The 18,542-nt window shown below is 43.7% G+C and overlaps 1 long non-coding RNA gene across 1 annotated transcript; it reads left to right on the top strand.

Annotated features, from left to right (window-relative positions):
* Window positions 1–1,284: 1,284 nt before the first annotated feature.
* Window positions 1,285–7,307, top strand: LOC131896070 (uncharacterized). Its single transcript, XR_009375356.1, has 3 exons — window positions 1,285–1,375; window positions 3,440–3,588; window positions 6,856–7,307. It is a non-coding gene; the product is annotated as an uncharacterized LOC131896070 (long non-coding RNA).
* The last annotated feature ends 11,235 nt before the right edge of the window (window positions 7,308–18,542 follow it).

Consider the following 18,542-nt stretch of genomic DNA (forward strand, 5'->3'; position numbering starts at 1 on the left):
ATTCAGCATTTTGTACACCATGGGAAGAGATCGCTGCAGGAGTCCCTGGTGCACACAGCTGGCCGCTGGGCTGCTCTTGTCCGGGGACAGCAACTCCCAGATTTCCCTGCCGCCCCCCTGCTGTGTGACTCCTATGTGACGTCCATTTGTTGTTTGCTGGCCCCTCTCTGAGGCTCAGAGACCTGTTCAAAATCTTTCCCGAAGTTGTGCTCCTAAAGTAGCTAGAGACGGCTTATTTTCTGAAATTAAAAAAAAAACAAAAAACAAAAAAAAAAACACCTGAGTCGTGCTACATAAAAATAAACATTGAGCCGGGCGGTGGTGGTGCACGCCTTTAATCCCAGCACTCGGGAGGCAGAGCCAGGCGGATCTCTGTGAGTTCGAGGCCAGCCTGGGCTACCAAGTGAGTTCCAGGAGAGGCGCAAAGCTACACAGAGAAACCCTGTCTCAAAAAACCCCCCAAAATAAATAAATAAATAAAATTTTTAAAAAATAAACCTTGAGTTATCGTCAAATTATATTATAAGCCTAAAGTTGTTTATGTGAGGCAAAGCTCATGAATTCCTATAGTATATTCTAGAATCACAGAGTTTTAGAATCTCAAGAGCCTCTTTTATCATTCACCTTTTGCCTTTGAACAAATTTTCATATTACAACATTTGAGAAAACCAAGTTTCTACTGAACACAGGAAAAAAAGTCATTTAAATGGGCCGGAATGACTCCCTGTCAATTATTCATTTGGTGAGTAGAGCTGAAAGGGCACTCTTGGGAAATTTTATTTATGTGAAAGACAGGTGAAGGACCTGCAGGCTGTAATCTACTTTAATCAGAGGCCTCTGCCACAAAACAACAGTGACCTATAAAACTGTACTTTCTTCCGTTTCCAGGGAAACCGGGTCACTATTTCTAGTCCTGTTTTGTTCCCTGATCTCTTAACCCCAAACTATGTCACCAATCTCCTTTTGATAGGGCTGATTGGCTAATCTGTAGAAAAAAATAGAAACTTAGTCATAACTCGAAGACATATTTGGAAGGCATCACCCCAGAAGGGCCCACTTAACGCTCCTAGAACGTCACGCCTGTATTATACTAAGATCACAATTTACTAAACTATAATGGTTATCTTTCTTCCCTTACCATTCTTCTAAAAAAAAGAATCAGATGAAGATTGTCTCTGAATTGGAACAATTTCCGTCCTGAGGGGATGGAAGGTCACAGTAGCCCACTGTGTCGCCACGTTTGATCTTTGACTCTTTAAGGAACGCTAAATGAACAGCCTGTGAGTCAGAGAGCGTGGACAGTGAGTGAGGTTTGCCATCAGCAAGGACCATGTTACTGCTCTCCTTTCGCAAGATCCTCAAATGCTGTTACCAGGTGAGGGCGGCAAAGAAACAGAACTCTGAAATTATTATTATTATTATTATTATTTATTTTATTTTTTTTTTTGTTTTGTTTTGTTTTTCGAGACAGGGTTTCTCTGTGTAGCTTTGCGTCTTTCCTGGAACTCGCTTTCTAGACCAGGCTGGCCTCGAACTCACAGAGAACCGTCTGGCTCTGCCTCCCAAGTGCTGGGATTAAAGGCGTGCGCCACCACCGCCCGGCACATTTTTTTTTTTAAGATTATAAAAATGTGTTTATTGTAAAAGAAATTCAAGAATAACCAATTAAATTCTTATCCACATGCTACTCACTACAGCCAGGAAGCATTAGCCACTTTTATATCAGGACGGACACAAGGAATACTACATCAAGGCCATATTTCAGGGAAGGGTACTCAGGTCCCCCAAAGTCAGCTCAAGGGTTTGGTTTTGTTGTTAAAATGTAGGCAAATTAGTGAAGTTGTTTATAGGTGTAGCTTGGGGTAGGCAATATTGTTCTTTTGTGGGGGAAATCTGTATTTCCTGGCTTTTTACCATTCTATTTAAATCTTGGTTATCTCCTTTCTACATATGTACACACCATAATATGTCTATGGTAGTGTGATAGCAGAATGTATCTAAGGCTCCCCTCCTCGGTTTATTTTTTAAATGGTAGCCTTGAACATATGCATTTAGAATACATGACTGGTAGTTTATGTTTCACAAATAGTCAAAATTATGCTCCCCTTCTACAGGTAGAGTAGCTCTGTGGATGAGGTCAGTGAGGGTCAATAGTCTTTCTGGGCTTTCCTTGGTTTTATCAGTGTAGATGAGTAGAAATAACTTCTGACCTAGAGATATTAAAAGGCTGGTTTTCTGTCTGGGTATTGGCACACAGGCTGATCTTAAGAGGCAGACCCTCCTGTGGTCTGGCTCTCTGGTGGCTCAATGGGACAGATGTGTCTTTCCTACCTTTCACCCACCTGGACCTCACATAAGTAAGTAACGGGTTTCATCAGACTCCCGAAATTTCAGGGGATATCTGTTATAACCAGCATCCGTTACCTCATAGGAACCTGCTGCAGGAAAAGTCTAAAATAATGGACCATACACAAGAAAATCAATTACTGTGTTGTTCATTCTAAGAAAAAAAAATGGAATGTATTACTCATATAATGAAATACTACACTGCAGTTAAAAACTGTGTGTATTAATGTGGACGTACCCTTAGAACAGAGTAGAACAGGTGAGTCATAAAAGGGTGTGCATAGGATTTGAAAAAATTCAAATACTTGAAACAAAATATTTGTATAGATAGATAGCCATATGCTGTGGGATGTTCTGTATGGCAAATGTGTTGCTCTGATTGGTTGGTAAATAAATCACTGATTGGCCAGTGGCCAGGCAGGAAGTATAGGCGGGACAAGGAGGAGAATAAAGCTGGGAAGTGGAAGGCTGAGTGAGAGAGACACTGCAAGCCGCCACGACGACAAACAGCATGTGAAGATGCTGGTAAGCCACGAGCCATGTGGCAAGGTATAGATTAATGGAAATGGATTAATTTAAGCTGTAAGAACAGTTAGTAAGAAGCCTGCCATGGCCATACAGTTTGTAAGCAATATAAGTCTCTGTGTTTACTTGGTCGGGTCTGAGCGGCTGTGGGACTGGCAGGTGAAAGAGATTTGTCCTGACTGTGGGCCAGGCAGGAAAACTCTAGCTACAGCCATATAGTAAGATTACCAAAATATCCATGAGAATGACATTTGAGCACTGGTTACCACTAGGAAGAAAAAAAGGAAAATGATGTAAGGATGAGATTGGTGGATGCTTTAATTATAAAATAACTTTGACTCATGTTTTGACTGTTTTAACTTCATTTTTAATTCATTTGCAAATTAAATTAACTCATAAAGATGTCTTTCATGTTGGTGAGGAAAGCGTTCTTCAGTGACAATGCTCCATTCCCCCGAGACTCACTGGAAAAGTAACATCACTAAGGCTGAACATCTTTGCTGTGTATGGTCAAAATGAACACTTCCCATGCCCGGGAGTGTGTCCAAAGCAAGCCACTTTCCTCTAGGGAAAGAGCCAAATGGACCATCACACCCTCCTGAGTCACATCCAAGTTTAAATGACATTTCTCAACTGGAAGAAGCCTTAGTGAAGCGGGTGAGTGCTTCTGCGCCTAGCCAAGTCTCCCCGCTGGCCGGCTAACTGGAGGAGCCTCTGGTGAGTTTCTGAACTTGCTATTTCCATTGATTGTCTCACTTGTCTGGCCAGGTCATTTGTAAGGCTGCACCTGGCAGAGCCCAACAAACTTAGCAAACAAGGCTTTCATGGAACTACATTGTGTATCATACGCAGTTTTCCTCACAACTCGATAAATGCTCCTCTGTTTAAAGTCAATCTAATACTTTTCACGTGCATGAAGTGTGTCTATTTTGTCTAAATATAACCATATTTCAAGTACAATAGATATATGTGATTACCCAATAAAGAGATACGTTATATCCTAGGGAAGAATCTCGAAGACTCCTACGTCTTCCGTCACTGCTGCTCTCACTTACCTGTGTAGCTAACTCAGGAGCTGTTTAGATTTGTGATTCTGTTGTGGGATATTTATTTGATTCCCAGTGCGAAAGGAAATTTTAATTTAACTTTTTTTTTTTAAATGAATTTCAGTGCAAGGAATAAAACACAGGCCCTCACCCATGCTAGGCAAGCCCTTTCTCACCGAGCCGCATCTTCAGCCCACAGAACTTCCGGTCTAGGCTATCCCGAGGGCAACTGATAACTGTGCTTTGATGTTTGTGAGACTAATGGAGCGCTGCTCACAGCTGCAGGGCTACTTTCCTTGTTGGGCTTTTGTATGTAACCAACTTTTCATATGTTTCAAAGAGTGAATCAAAAGTTCAGAGTATTGTTTTCTGAAAGAGGACATTGACTTCTTGTGCGTGTGTTTGGGTTGTTGAGTCAGGACCACACTATATAGCCCAGCTGGCCTTGAACTATCAGTTGATCCCTAGGCCTCCAGAATATTGGAATTGCTGGTATGTGCCACCACTTCTGGCTTGAAACGTTCTCTTTTGACTATGACCTTTGAGATACTGAGAATAATTGTCCCAAGGCTTTAGGTAGCCTTGGTGTTTGGGGAATCCCCCTGGCTGCTGTCCTTAGGGCTGTTTGTGAAGACTAGTGAGGAAGAATGGTATTTCTAATTAACATGCACCTCTATAGCTTTCCAAGTAGGCTGTCTAAATGTCACAGGCTTAGATCTATTTATGAAAATGGATATAGAAAGCTCATCCTTAGAACATCTGTCCCTACCTGCCACCTTACTGAACCCCAGCTACACACTACACTCCTCCTTGACCTAAATTGGTTTTCTCCAAAGAGTTACTATTTCCTTCTTCAGACTTTCAAGCAACAGTTTCTTTTAGTTGCAGGGTAAAATCTTGTCGGCTTGCTCATTTATTGAACAACTGTTTATTAAGTACCTATTATGTCTGGTTAGAAATTCCAGCCTTTGCAGAACTTACATACTAGTAATGAAAAAACAGACAATTACAAAGCAAGCAAAATAATAAACAAGATTTTTTTCATTTGTTCTGAGTCTGTAAATAAGATATAATAGGATGATGTGATCGAGACTGCAGTAGGTGTGACCTTGAGAAAAGCCGGGTTGGGGACATGCCTTGTGGTTTGAGATCCAGCACAGAGCAGGAAGCAGCCCTGTGAAGATGTGAGGACACAGCATCCCAGGAAGAGTGCAGATTCTCTAGGACAGGCCCACACTCAGGGTACCCTGGAAACAAAAGATGTCTTCTGTGGTTGGCCACTGAGGGAGCGAGAGAATTGGAAGATTTGAGGTCAGTGGTGTAGACAGAGCAGGACCATGGAACTTGGGGTTTGTGCAATTTTATCAGAGAACATGATCTGATTTGTTTTCAAAGGTCACTCCCCATGCTGTGCACAGAACAAATCCATTTTACTCCAATGGTTTGGGTCGCCGTTAATTTATCTTCCTGGGTCAGTGAAAGGATTATTACTTTCATTTTCCCATTTGCAAACCCAGATTAGCATATGATGTCTCATTTAAAAAATATGATGTTATTTTTCTTCATTTTTAGATTTGACATCTAGAAATAACAAGGCCTTTCCTATGCCTGGAGAACATGCTCACAGTGACCTAGGCTAGAGAGACAATGGGTCCCTTGACTCCTACTTTGCTAGGAAACACTGTTGTTGTCTGGCTTGGAAAAGCCTCATTCAACCACGCCAAGTACCAAAAGTTTCTAATAAGTCAGCTCTACATGGCTCATCACGGTGGCCCTATAGTTTTCTTTCAAAGAAGGAACCCTTTCCTGTCAGGCTGATGACCTCATGACACAGATGTCCAACAACCAATTGTGTGTTTGTTTTGTGTTCAAGTCAGAGGCTTCAAAATTATGGCCAAAGGATAGACTATTAAATATGAACTGTATTAATAGATGGGAATGTCTGTTCTTCAAGATGTCAAAGTGAACCTTAAGATTAATGGTAACAATAGTCAGCACTTACTGTGTAGTCCAGTAGTTCTCAACCTTCCTAATGCTGCCACCTTTTAATACAGTGCTTCATGTTGTGGTGACCCAAAACTATAAAATTAATTTTTTTAAGATTTATTTATTTATTATGTATACAGCATGTATGACTGCAGGCCAGAAGAGGGCACCAGATCTCATTACAGATGGTTGTGAGCCACCATGTGGTTGCTGGGAATTGAACTCAGAACTTTTGGAAGAGCAATTGGTGCTCTTAAGCTCTGAGCCATCTCTCCAGCCCTAAAATTAATTTTGTTGCTACTTCCTAAGTGTAATTTTGCTTCTGTTATGTAAATATCTGATATACAGGATATCTGATATTTAACCCCTGTGAAAGGATTATTTGACCACCAATGGGGTCGTGACCCAAAGGTTGAGAACCCCTGCTTTAGTCGGTAAGTTTAGATTAGGTCTTTCCAAGCAGTTACCTAAATTAGGTGTTGGCAGATGTTTTCTGCCAAAGACCAGAGAGTAAACGTATTCACTGTGGTGGGCCATATGGTCTCTGTCACAAGTACTCAGTTTTGCTCCTGTAGTGAGAAAACAGCCACAGGTAACACCCAGAGAACAAATAAGCCAGGCACTGTTCCAACAGAACTATTTCCCAGAACAGAGCAGGGCAGGGTTGATTTGGCCTGTGGGATACAGACTCGTGTTCTGCATAGCTGATGAATATTAACTTGTTGGGTTGTCTGGATACCTGTTTGTTATTACCCTGAACTCACAGGTGAAGAACCTGGGGCAGCGAGGCCATGAAACTGGCCTCCAAAAGCCTGCTACACAGTTCAGAGCTCAGGGGCTACCCACACAGCGGCTCCAGGAGCTGGGCCGGGATCAGACCTTGCTTGGGGCTCTGCAGTGACAATTTTATGACTTACCCGATTTCTTTATCTGTAAAAATGCCCACTCACAGGATGGATGTTGGAGAAATGAACCAAGAGCACCGTCCTGGCTTCAGAGCCAACACCCTGGAGGAACTGTCGCATCTGTCATCCCATGCTTTTCAGTCCTTTGGATGCTTGGAGTCTCGGGGCTACTGGCGACGCCTATGAGCTGGCTTGGGATGGCTTTAGCCATTATAGAAGTGATACTATTAGCCTAAGACTTTTTTTTTTCTTCTTCTGTTTTTCTTCTACATGTCCCTGCAGTTGTTTGGAGAGGCAAATGGAAGGGAAAGAAGTACAGAGAAGTGTGGAGAAATAAGAAGCTGGGGGATAACAGAAATTCTGTAACAGAGCATGCGTATGTGAGAAATATGTGCTGTTGTTCTCTTTCTCTAAGACCATGAATATTTTAATAGCCATGCCAGGAAACGATGTAAGCTTAGAACCAACCCCTTGATTAAAGACAACGTGAGTCTTTCCACATTCTTCCCCCACTGCGCATGCTTCATGTGGTTGATCTTTACAGATGTTCATCCCTTTATTTTTATGAGAGCAAAATGGTCCCCATCGCCCTCCAGGGGTATCCATACTGTGTTTCTCCTCCTTTCGTAAACAAAAGATATAATCTGAAACCAAGAGATTCCGCCAACATTTTATAGCTTGACAGCAGAGGATGCGGGCTCTTATTGGATTATCAAAAGCGTGTCTGAAAAAAACACAGAAGAACTTGGTTTCTCCGCCCTCTTCTCCTTTACATTTGTATATAGAGAGAGATAAAAAGACCGGATCGCAGGAACTTCCTTTTTTTTTAAGTGCTTTTAAGCACAGCAAGCGTTCTCTCTATAACAAGCAAATAAAAATGAGGACAGGGGTGACACATTTTCAACGTGTCAGAGGGAAAGGATCCATAGTGGCAATATTTATAATCTGCGAACTCACGGTGTGCTAGACACTGTGGTGGGTGCTGTGGGAGGTAGACAATTTAGGATGAGAAATGGGATGTCTTCCCAACATTTACTGGCCAGCTGAGAGACAAGGGGATTGTGCTGGAAGAAACTGGAGCTCTACAGCCCTGAAGGGGGCGTGTGTAAGCCTCCTTACCATAGGCTCAGGGAACGTGGGAAAGGGGAATGGAAAGAATGCACGCTAGAGCAGGTGGATGGGGCGGAGGGCTGTGGACTCTGTCTTCCGGACATGACATGGCTGTATAGCTATTGCCATTATGATCTCACAGCAGCTGTGGTTATCTGAGTCTTTGTGGATTTTGAAAAATATTTCATGTTACGTGTACATGTACATAACTGAGTGTGTGTGCGCGGGAGTCCTTGGAGGTCAGAAAGGGTGTCTGATTCCTTGGAGCTGGAGTTCACAGGCGATTGTGAATTGCCTGATGAGTGCTGCGAACCTAACTCAGGTCCTCTGCAAGAGTAGCAAGTGCCACGAGCTGCTACGTCATCTTTTCAGCTCCCAGACTTGGGTTTTGTGAGAAAGGGTCTCACTATGTAGCCTAAGCCGGCCTCCAACTCAAAATCCACTTGCCTCATCTTCCTGAATTGTAGGGTTACAGCGGTGCACCACTGTGCCCAGCCCAAACACAGGCATGCTTTAAAGGCTTAAAGTTCAAGCTGTTGTTAATCATTCACACCTGAGTTGAAGCAAAGAATGTAAAAGATTTGAACAACTGGGGAAAAGAAAGTTAAAAAAAAAAAAAAAAAAAACGTGGGAAGAGGCAAATATTTTCCCAGTAGGGAAGGGGGCAAAGTAAATAAATGAAAGATGAAAGATAACATTCCGGGATCACAATGCCACCAAGATGCAGCCTCTGGTGTGGGGTTTGCGGCAGAGCCCCTAAGCAGGCAAATTCCAGTCAGAGCAGAGCACAAAGCAGATGGACAAGGACTTTGCCTGAACTGGCACTCAGAACCTTAAATAGAAAACACCGAGTGTGTGCTCAGCTCCCAGAATGTGACGGGGAACGCAAGGACATCCACCGCTTTTAAAAACAGGCAAATTTAAAAAAAAAAAAATAGATTTTTATTGCTTCCAAAGTTATTCTCTGTTCTTTGGAGGCTTTTGTGCTTTGGCACCATGTGGATTTTATTTTGGATTCTTAGGTTAAAAGAATATGATGAATATTTTCAACATTAAAAAAAAAAAGGCCAAACACCTAAAGCTCTATTTTTCATGGAAGGGAACTTTGCCCTTGTGTCTCTGATGTGAATCTTTGATATCCTGCCAGGATTTGATTTTGAGCCGTTAATCCATTCAAATGATATAAAAATATCTGTGTGCTCTGCCCCGTGACCCACAGCTGGAGACACTGGGGGGGGGGGAGGCAGCAGCACAGACGATGTTTCAGGGGGCCCAATGGTGGACGTCGGGGTCAGAGATTCCTGAAGAGGACCATTTCCTAGAGCGTCTCTATATAAAGATTCTTAGCAAGTGTCTTTCTTTGGCGTCTTCTGAGTCATTTACCTTCCCTTTTCCTCGAGCTGAAAGAGATCGATGAGACAAGATGTTAGACTGAACATACATGCCTCTCTTCAAATCCTTTTAATTATCTGGATTTTTTTTCTCCTTTTTTTCTGTTCTTCCTTTTTTATTTCTTTTTCCTTCCTTCCTTCTCTCCTTTCTTCCTTCTCTCCTTCCTCCCTTCCTTTTTTCCTTCCTTTCTTCTTCTGACTTGTTAGTCTTGTGATAGGTTAGTCTCTAATTCCTGGGATAGTTCTGCCCAGGCTAGTTTCTTACTTCCTGGACTCAAATTACTGGGACTCCTGGTGCATGCCACTATGTCTGGCTTAGGATGCACACACACCCACACACACACACACACACACACACACACACACACACACAGAGAGAGAGAGAGAGAGAGAGAGAGAGAGAGAGAGTTACTTTTGAAACTTTCTCTTTGAGCCATGGATTGTCTGAAAGCCCGATGCTGTTTCCAAGATGGATTTAGTTTCCGAATACTTGGAGGTCTGTATTAGTTCTCTTCCGTATTAATTTCCACTTTAATGCCACCATGGACAGAGAATTCATTATGTATTGTTGTTCCAATTGCTCTAAATTTTTTGAAGTCTGCTGTGGGACCCAGGATATATTTTAGCTAAAACAAACATTCTGCTGTTGTTAGAGGATTCTGTAAGTGCTGACTAACCCTATTAGTTCAAGGAGCTGAGTCTCCTCTCTGGTTTTCTATCTTATCTGTTTTATCTGATGTTCAAAGACGATGATGAAGTTTCCACAGTGGTTCTCAGTTTTTCTTGGCCTCTCTTATCTCTATTATTTTGCTTCATATATTTTTCAGCTCTGCATTTTTGATGCACCCGTTCAGAACTTTATGCACTTTCTTAGTGTGCTTTCTCTTTCTGTTTCTGATAATTTTCTTTGTTCTAAAGTCTACTTCATCTGACATGAACATGATAATTTTTTACCTTATTTGGATGAATCTTTAAATGATAGCCTGTTTTCAATAGTTTGTCCTTTTTCTTTATTGTTAAATTTGGAGTAAGCTCCTTATCAATGATGTATAGTTGGGTCATGTTTTTAATTCTATTCTGCCAATTTATTTATTTTCAAGACAAGATCATGCCATGTATTCCAGGCTCTCATTGGCCTCCTAAATTATAAGTCTCTGTCAATCTCTTTTAATTAATGTGTTTTGGCTGTTTACATTTAATGTAACTGTTGAGATGTTGAGGCATAACTACCATTTTATGTTTTGTTTCTTTTCTGTTTTCTGAATTTTTGTTGGCTATGATTTGCTTATGTTTTTTTTTTTCTTCCCATAGGTTATTTGACCACTTTTCAACGTTTAACACAACATTTCAATGTATGTGTAGCATTCACAAGTATACTGTTGTATAGTTTTTCAGTGGTTGCTTTTGGTATTAACAGTTATTTATCAGTCTATGGATGCTATCATTTCACCAGGTTCAGTGGTATATAGACATCCTACACTCTTCCTCTGTAATGTAATTATTACAAACATTTTCCCATATACTTTTAGGATAATACCAGACATATTTTTTTGGTTCAATCCGCAAGTATAATTCAGAAAAATCAAGAGAAGAGATTTTAAAAATTTTTTAAGTCTCTTTTCTTCTTGAACTTGCTAATTTCCACTGTTCTTCTTTCTAATTGACAGATTCTTCCTTCCCTCCATTCTGCTCTTGAAGCCAATTAGTGGGATTTAAAACTTAACTTTTACTTCTTGGTCCTCAAATTTCCACTTGTCATTTTAAAATATGAATATTTCTTTCCCAGGGCTAAGTTTTTATTTGTCTCAAGCAGAACTGTAATTGCCTTTTGAAGCAGCTTTGCTGTGGATAATTCAAACTGTTCTTAGCTCACTCAAAAATAAATAAATAAATAAATAAATAAATAAATAAATAAATAAATAAATCCCCATTGTTCTCAGTTGGTGAACTGCTTAGGAAGGATTGGGAGGTGTGGCTTTGTTGGAGGAAGTGTGTCACTGAGGGTGAGCTTTGAGGTTACAAAATACCATGCCAGGTCCAGTCTTTCTCTCTGCTCTGCTCTGCCTGCAAGTTTTGGGTCAGGTGTGAGCTCTCAGGTATTGCTCCAACACGCTTCGAGCCTCCCTGCTGCCATGTTCCCCAACACCATGCTCACGGACTAATGCTCTGAAACAGTAAACAAGCCCCCAATTAAATGCTTAAATGACCAAGACAAGGCCGGGCAGCGGCGGCGCACGCCTTTAATCCCAGCACTTGGGAGGCAGAGGCAGGCGGATCTCTGTGAGTTCGAGGCCAGCCTGGGCTACCGAGTGAGTTCCAGGAAAAGGTGCAAAGCTACACAGAGAAACCCTGTCTCGAAAAACCAAAAAAAAAAAAAAAAAAAAAAAAAAAAATGACCAAGACAATATGTTGTCTTGGTCATATTTTCTCTTCACAGCAGTAGTAACCCTAACTAAGAAAGTGAGTGTGAGCAGGTGAGTGTTTAAGAGCCATGTGGACAGCCCGTGGTAGTGTCTGCTTTCACTGTGTTGTGCACCACTGCCCACCCTTGAGGATAGGAGGAGACTCTCGCCATCTCACTGAAAGTACCAAGCAGACGCCATAATAGGCTGCTCAGTTTTCTCCTAGGATCAGGCCTCAATTTCAGTTTCCTGAGACTTGAGTAAGCAGTTTCTGGGAAGGCCATGAACAAAAGACATAGTCCTTGCAGTAGCTCCCTTTCTGCACGTACTCTGACTGTTCAAGGTCCAGTCAGTTGTTTACTATCTGGGACCCCTCACCAACTTAGAGCTGCATGCATGGGTCAACATGAACGTGTGAAGCCAGAGAGTCTCCATGGCAGCTCAAGGACAGAGCCTGGGCTACTGAGTCAGCCCCCACAGTCAGTAAGTGCTAGGCCAGCCAGCCCCCATGGCAGCTCAAGGACAGAAACTGGGACTTGTCCAGGCCTACCCAAAAATGATAACTGTAACCCCCAACCAGTAAATTCAAAGGTTACACACCCTCACCCAATCTTATGACACCAAGGCTTGTACCACCTGTTCATGGTTTTTCTCTTTAAAAATCCCTCACCCTGAGAGCTCAGGGCCATCCTCCTTCACCTGGCTAGCCAGTGTGTCGGATGTGGACCAAGCTCAAACTTGTAATAAACCCCTTTGTGTTTTGCATCGGATATTGGCTCTGTGGTGGTCTTGCTTGGGGGTCTCGAGGCGCAGCCACAACAGGTCCACCTAGGGTCTTGTTGGGATGAAGGAGTCCAGTATGTACGCTCAGTTAATCTGGATTAGGCAGTGCTAGAGACTTTATACTCGAGGCATGAATTCCAGTCCTGGCTTGCAGCTGTGACCTTGAGTCTTGTAGCTGTGACCTTGAGTGATTTGAGTAAGTTAGCCTTCCTCCTCCACTTCTTTCTCTGTAAAATGGGCATGGCAGATACAGGCTTGATGTGAAGGTTAAGGGGCTTGAGAATGAGGCCAGACACTCCTAAAATCCGACCTGCTTCACATCCGGGTTTTCTAAAGCCAGTGCTTTTTTTCAAGTCACAGAGGAGTCATAGTGCATCTTGGAACCACCGCCACAGCTGTCTGGATTTCCCTGCCCTCCTTTGCTTATTTTGGATAAAGGGGATGGACAGTCAGATGTGTAAGCAACCTGTGTGAGACAGGTTCGGGGCGTGATCTCTGAATAACGAAGGAGTCATGGACAGATGAGCGGGCAGGTATGTCTCCAAAGGACAAAGAAGAGGCATGCATAGACACTCACAGCTGTTTCCCAGGTTAAAACTGATTAGTGAGCTGTGCTTTCCCTATTTAAAAATATTGTAGGATGCTGTCAATCAACATCTCACATAAACGGTTTTCAGTGATGGAATTGCCATAAGCTATGGAGGAAGGCTTTTTTGTTGCCTCAGAGGATTCAGGGGAATATAAAACTGTCTATACAGCATCAGGTGGACGGGCATTGTTTCCCCCCTCTGACTGTAGACCGGCGATCTTCTTGGTTCAGGACGTCTTCCATTCCTTGTCCCTGTCCCCATGCTCATCTTCCAATTAGGACGCTCTGGAGACTTCAGGCCTTCTGATCATTTCTCTCAAAAGCAGACTCTAGAAAGAACAACACTTTTTTTCAGTCCTGTGTTCTGAATGTTGCCTTCTTATCAGATTTGGTAATTCCCCCCACCTTTAAACAGAGCCGGGTTAATTGCACTCAATTGTTTGAAGCCAGGCTGAAAATAGGCGCAAATTACACTCATTAAACCTTTGAGAGACGCACGAGTTAAAGAAGGCTACTGTTCTCTTCTTCAATAAATGGTACAACAGCTTGGAACCTGATTCACAGCTACTTTCCAACACTCTCAATATTATGAGATATATGAGCATTCAGCCTCCCAAAGCTATTTCCACCCCACCATCCTGAAGCATGGCAACGTCTGTTGCTGAGCCTATTCCAGGGATGTTCATGGATTTGCATACTGAATAGGGAACTTCCCATAAGAACACAAAGACGCTAGTGGAGAAATCCTTCCTTTCTTAGCAGTAGCTGGTGGGACTAGGTTGCAGTAGCACATTCATTGGGAGACCTATACCTGATGGAGAGTGAAACTTCATGACAGGCACCTACAAGGTGTTAGCTAATGAGGTGCTGTAGTGGAGCTCTCTCAAACCCACCGCTTTCCAAGACACACAGCAATTGCAGTGCGTCTTGAGGACATGGCCACAGCTTTCTGAATTCTGTCACTTTCAGTTGATGACTTCGGACAGAGGGACAGGAAATTAGATGTGTAAGCAAGCACGGCAGAAAAGATTGAGTGGTTTCTGAACATCCTTCACCAGGCACTGCCGTGTGCAATGTGAGCCCATGAAGAGAGTGAAGAGTTATCAGTTTCCTCTGCATAGGAGGTTTCTCTGCTCCAGTCCAAGAGGTACTGATACTGTAGTTACTGTTCTGTTGGAAGCTCTGCCTCAGCAACCCCCATCCTCTACAAACCCTGCCCCTTTCAAAAAGCCCACCTAGTGATGGCTCCTCCCCTGGAGCTGCTCAAGACCACCCTACAGGGTATTTAAGCTCTGGTCCATAGACCTGACATGTGACTTCTCCTTCCCCCAAGATCACCCAGGAATGCTTTGCTCATTAAAACTGGACTCTTAGTTCGGCTTAATTTGGCTCATTGCCTAGGTGGAGAAACCTAACACTGGGGATTCAAAATTACTGATTAGTTACCATAATTAGAACCAGAATGTCAATTTTCGTTCAGATTAAGAACCACTTCTGACAAGCAAAATCTCATCGACAACATCATAGATCAGTGTTGTTATTGTTTGTTTGTTTTAGGTTTTTTGTTGGTTTTTTATTGTAGTTGTTGTGATTTGGTAAATGTCTTAATCATTATTTTTGGTAAGCTTTTGATTTTTTTTCCCTGGGAACTTTGAGTCAGAAAATCTCCCCCCCCCCCTTCTCTCAAACCAAGTTAGAGTCTCTTAATTGCTGGGGGAGCATCTTTAACTGGCTGTGTCTGTTCTGCACATAGCTGGTTCCTAAGTAAGAATTCTGACATTCAGGAGAGTTGCTGCTCTCCTCACCACCCCCCATGACACACACACACACACACACACACACACACACACACACACAGCTGTGATCCTTTGGCCATTGTCCTCCATCTCATTTTGAAAAGAAAAATTTTGGCATGTGAAAAGATAAACAAGAAATAGAAATAAGTAATGTTAGATAATTGGCACCCAAAGACTCTGGTACATTTAAGACGGCACTTCTCAAAATGTTGTCACTGTGTCCTCCGCGTCAGGAAGCTTCATGGAGAGTTCTTTAACAAGGGAGATTACTAGGCACCACCCCAGGTAAAGTCACTTAGAGATTTTGTGGCATGAGCTTGGAAACCCTACATTTCCATTAAAAATGTTTGTTAAGCCGGGCGGTGGTGGCGCACGCCTTTAATCCCAGCACTCGGGAGGCAGAGCCAGGCGGATCTCTGTGAGTTCGAGGCCAGCCTAGGCTACCAAGTGAGTCCCAGGAAAGGCGCAAAGCTACACAGAGAAACCCTGTCTCGAAAAACAAAAAAACAAAACAAAAAAACAAAAAAAACAAACAAACAAACAAAAAAAAAAGTTTGTTACGGTTTTACTGAGTGTGTGTGTGTGTGTGTGTGTGTGTGTGTGTGTGTGTGAAGGGAGGGGCTGGAGAGAAGTACACACCACATCGGGCATGGGGAACTCAGAAGACAACCTGTGGGCCGGAGGGCAGGTGCCTTTACTTGCTGAACCATCTTGCTGACCTTGGGGACCCTAGGGACAAGCTTCCTGCGTGGTTCTTATGTTCAAGGACATTTAAAGAGAGTAAACTTGGTTGAAACAGTTGTTCCTCTTCAGCCTCCTCCTCCCAAGTGACAACTTAACAATCACTTGGACCAAACCTGACTTTTCCATTGATAAACACAGAAGGGATGGGAAGGAGGCAGAGTTAACAGGTGTGTGGTATGCGCTGGGCACAGGGCTAACTGGGAAACTTACTTAAATATTACATCTCTTTGTTGAGATGTTAATGAGATGGAGAGTTAAGGTTATAAAAAGAACCAGGGTGAGTATTCCATCTCTATAATCAGATAATTGCACCAGGAAGCATCTCCCGCAGCTGGGAAAGAGACCAGCAGCTGTGCAGGGTCCAGGGGATAGACAGACAGACACATTATTCAGAGAGACCTCGTCGTGGCACTCAGTGGCTAGAACCCTCCAGCATTCTGGTGAGTAGTAAGCTTTTCTGTCACGTGCCGGAGGCTAATCACCAAGACTATCACAGCTCCCTAAACTAGTCTATCAGCTACCTCCTATTGCAATCCTCCTCGGACATCCTGGAAGCGCCCTTCTAGCATTTTCTCTTCACATAGACCCTAGGAGGGAGGTGTCAGTATCTGTTTTAAGAAAGAACGTACCATGGAACTTCTGCACTGCAGCAGGGGCAGTGAGCAGCTGAGGCTGCCAAGTCTGCTTGATTCTAAAACCCCCGAGGCCCACACGCTGGGTTCGATGAGGTAAGGCACCGATGCTAATACCTGAGCGTTACAGAAAGTCGGTGCGGTTACGCAACTACAGAAAACCTTCCAGAGGTGGCTGTTTGTTATATATTCACTTTCTTCCTGCATGGGTCCCCTGACCCACATTTATTCTTTTAAGCCTCAAATTTGCACATTTAATCTATGATGAGAAGGCAACATGTTGCAACCGAGAAAGAGAGAGAGTGGTTCTGGGAACCACACTCCTCTGGCGTTCCAGTCAGCACTGCCCAGTTATCAGGAGCACCCCAGTGTGGGCGGAGCCTGGGAAATGACTACTCATCGTGACTACGGATAGATGGGCCCAGGATGTAACCCCACATCAAACAGACGGTAAGTCATACAGCAACACAGGTATTAGCCAAATGCTCCAAGGGAGAAACATAAACCCACCTGCAACCATATTTCACACGGGTTCTTAAAAGCAAAATGTGTGGACAAACAACAGAAACAACAGAAAATGATTTTCATAGCTCTTGGGTCTGGGAAGTCTAAAACTGAAGGTACTGGCAGCTTGTTGTCTGGCAGGAGCTACTTCCTACACACATGCTGTTTCACAATACCTTTACAGAAGCAGGGAAGGAGCTTTGGGGTGGTTTTAAAAAATCTGTTTTGAGAGTAATTTTTATGTGTATGGATAGTTTGCCTGCACCACCTGGATGCAGTACCCATATAGGCCAGAAGAGGGCGACAGACCTCCTGAGACACGAGTTACCTACTGCTGTTAGCCACTATGTGGGTGCTAGTGATCAACCCCGAGGTCCTTTGGAAGAGCAGCCAGTGATCTTAACTGCTGAGCCATCTTTCCAACCCCATGCCAGGGTGGAGGGGTAATAGGGGAATTTTTCCAGTCATAAGGATTTTGTCCTTATGACCTAGTCACCACAGAAGGTCCTGCCTCCTGACTGTAGTGGTCAAGAGAGGCCCCCAGTGGCGATCCTAGCTGACCAGAGCACTAGGAGGCTCCCAATATTGGTCTGAGATCTGCAGCAGCAGCCATGACTGAGAACCCTGGGTACAAAGGCTGTCAGATCTTCAAGCAGAAACCACATAACACACAGCTTCTGTAACCAGTTTGACAGCCCATGAGCACAATTGACTGGACAGGCAGTGATACCAGAGTTGACAGCCTTCTGAAAGCCAGGTGTCCTGGAATCAAGGGGAATCACACACACACACACACACACACACACACACACACACACACACACACGCCAGGTTTTGCAGACGCACGCAAGAACTCCCAATACAGCAAACTGTGTTTGAAAGCCTATAGCAAAAGTTGGGACAGCTCTAGGTGGAAATTACAGCTTTAGTCAGGGCAACCTGAGATGAAGTCCTTGATAGCCAACAGCCAAGAGCAAGCTCAAATCCCTGGCTAGCACAGCACTGGCCAAACCTTCAGAAGTCCCCTCCCAGGGACTGGGGAAAAGGGATAGAGCTGAGGACCTGATTGGGCTCTTTCTTCTCTTTGGTGTGACAACTCTCTCCTGATTGGTCCCATTTCACACCTCATTTGGCTGCACATGCATCCAATCAGAGCCCCCGGGTTCCCCAGGCCCTGGAGAGACAGGAGTGTCTGGTTGCTTGTTGGTGCCAGAGGAGAAGGAAAAGGTCAGATGGGAGCCTGGCTTCCTGGAGGGATTCCTGATGGGAGTCTGGCTCCCTGAGATGGCAGCACTAACCAGGGGCCGGCTCCCAGATGCCCGCACTCTCTTGAGAGGAAGAAGCCTAAAGACTCAGTCAGATCCAGCTCTGGCCGGGAATGGGTCTTAGACACTTGCAAGGAAGGGAAGACTATTCCAGAGACAGACCTTGCCACGGGCAGGGGAACCTGCGTGGGTTCCCATTGCTCTAACTCTGAAGGACCAGAGATACAGGTCCTGCTCCAAGACCCACCATTCCTGCCCCGGCCTTGTTGGTTACCTGCCCTCTGCAGGCGTGTTCTGCAAGGGGTTGTTCTTTGTTGAGATCTCAACATCCTCCCTGAGCTGCCATGCTAACTCAACAACAACAACAACAACAACAACGGCTCAGTTGGGATTTCTATAGATGTGATAAAACACCAGGATCAAAAGCAACTTGGGGAGAAATGCGTTTTTTTCGTTCTATAATCCATCATCCCGAGAAGTCGAGACAGGAACTCCAGGCAAGAACCTGGAGTCACGAC

This window comes from Peromyscus eremicus, chromosome 19 (genome assembly GCF_949786415.1).
Source record: "Peromyscus eremicus chromosome 19, PerEre_H2_v1, whole genome shotgun sequence".
NCBI lineage: Eukaryota > Metazoa > Chordata > Mammalia > Rodentia > Cricetidae > Peromyscus > Peromyscus eremicus.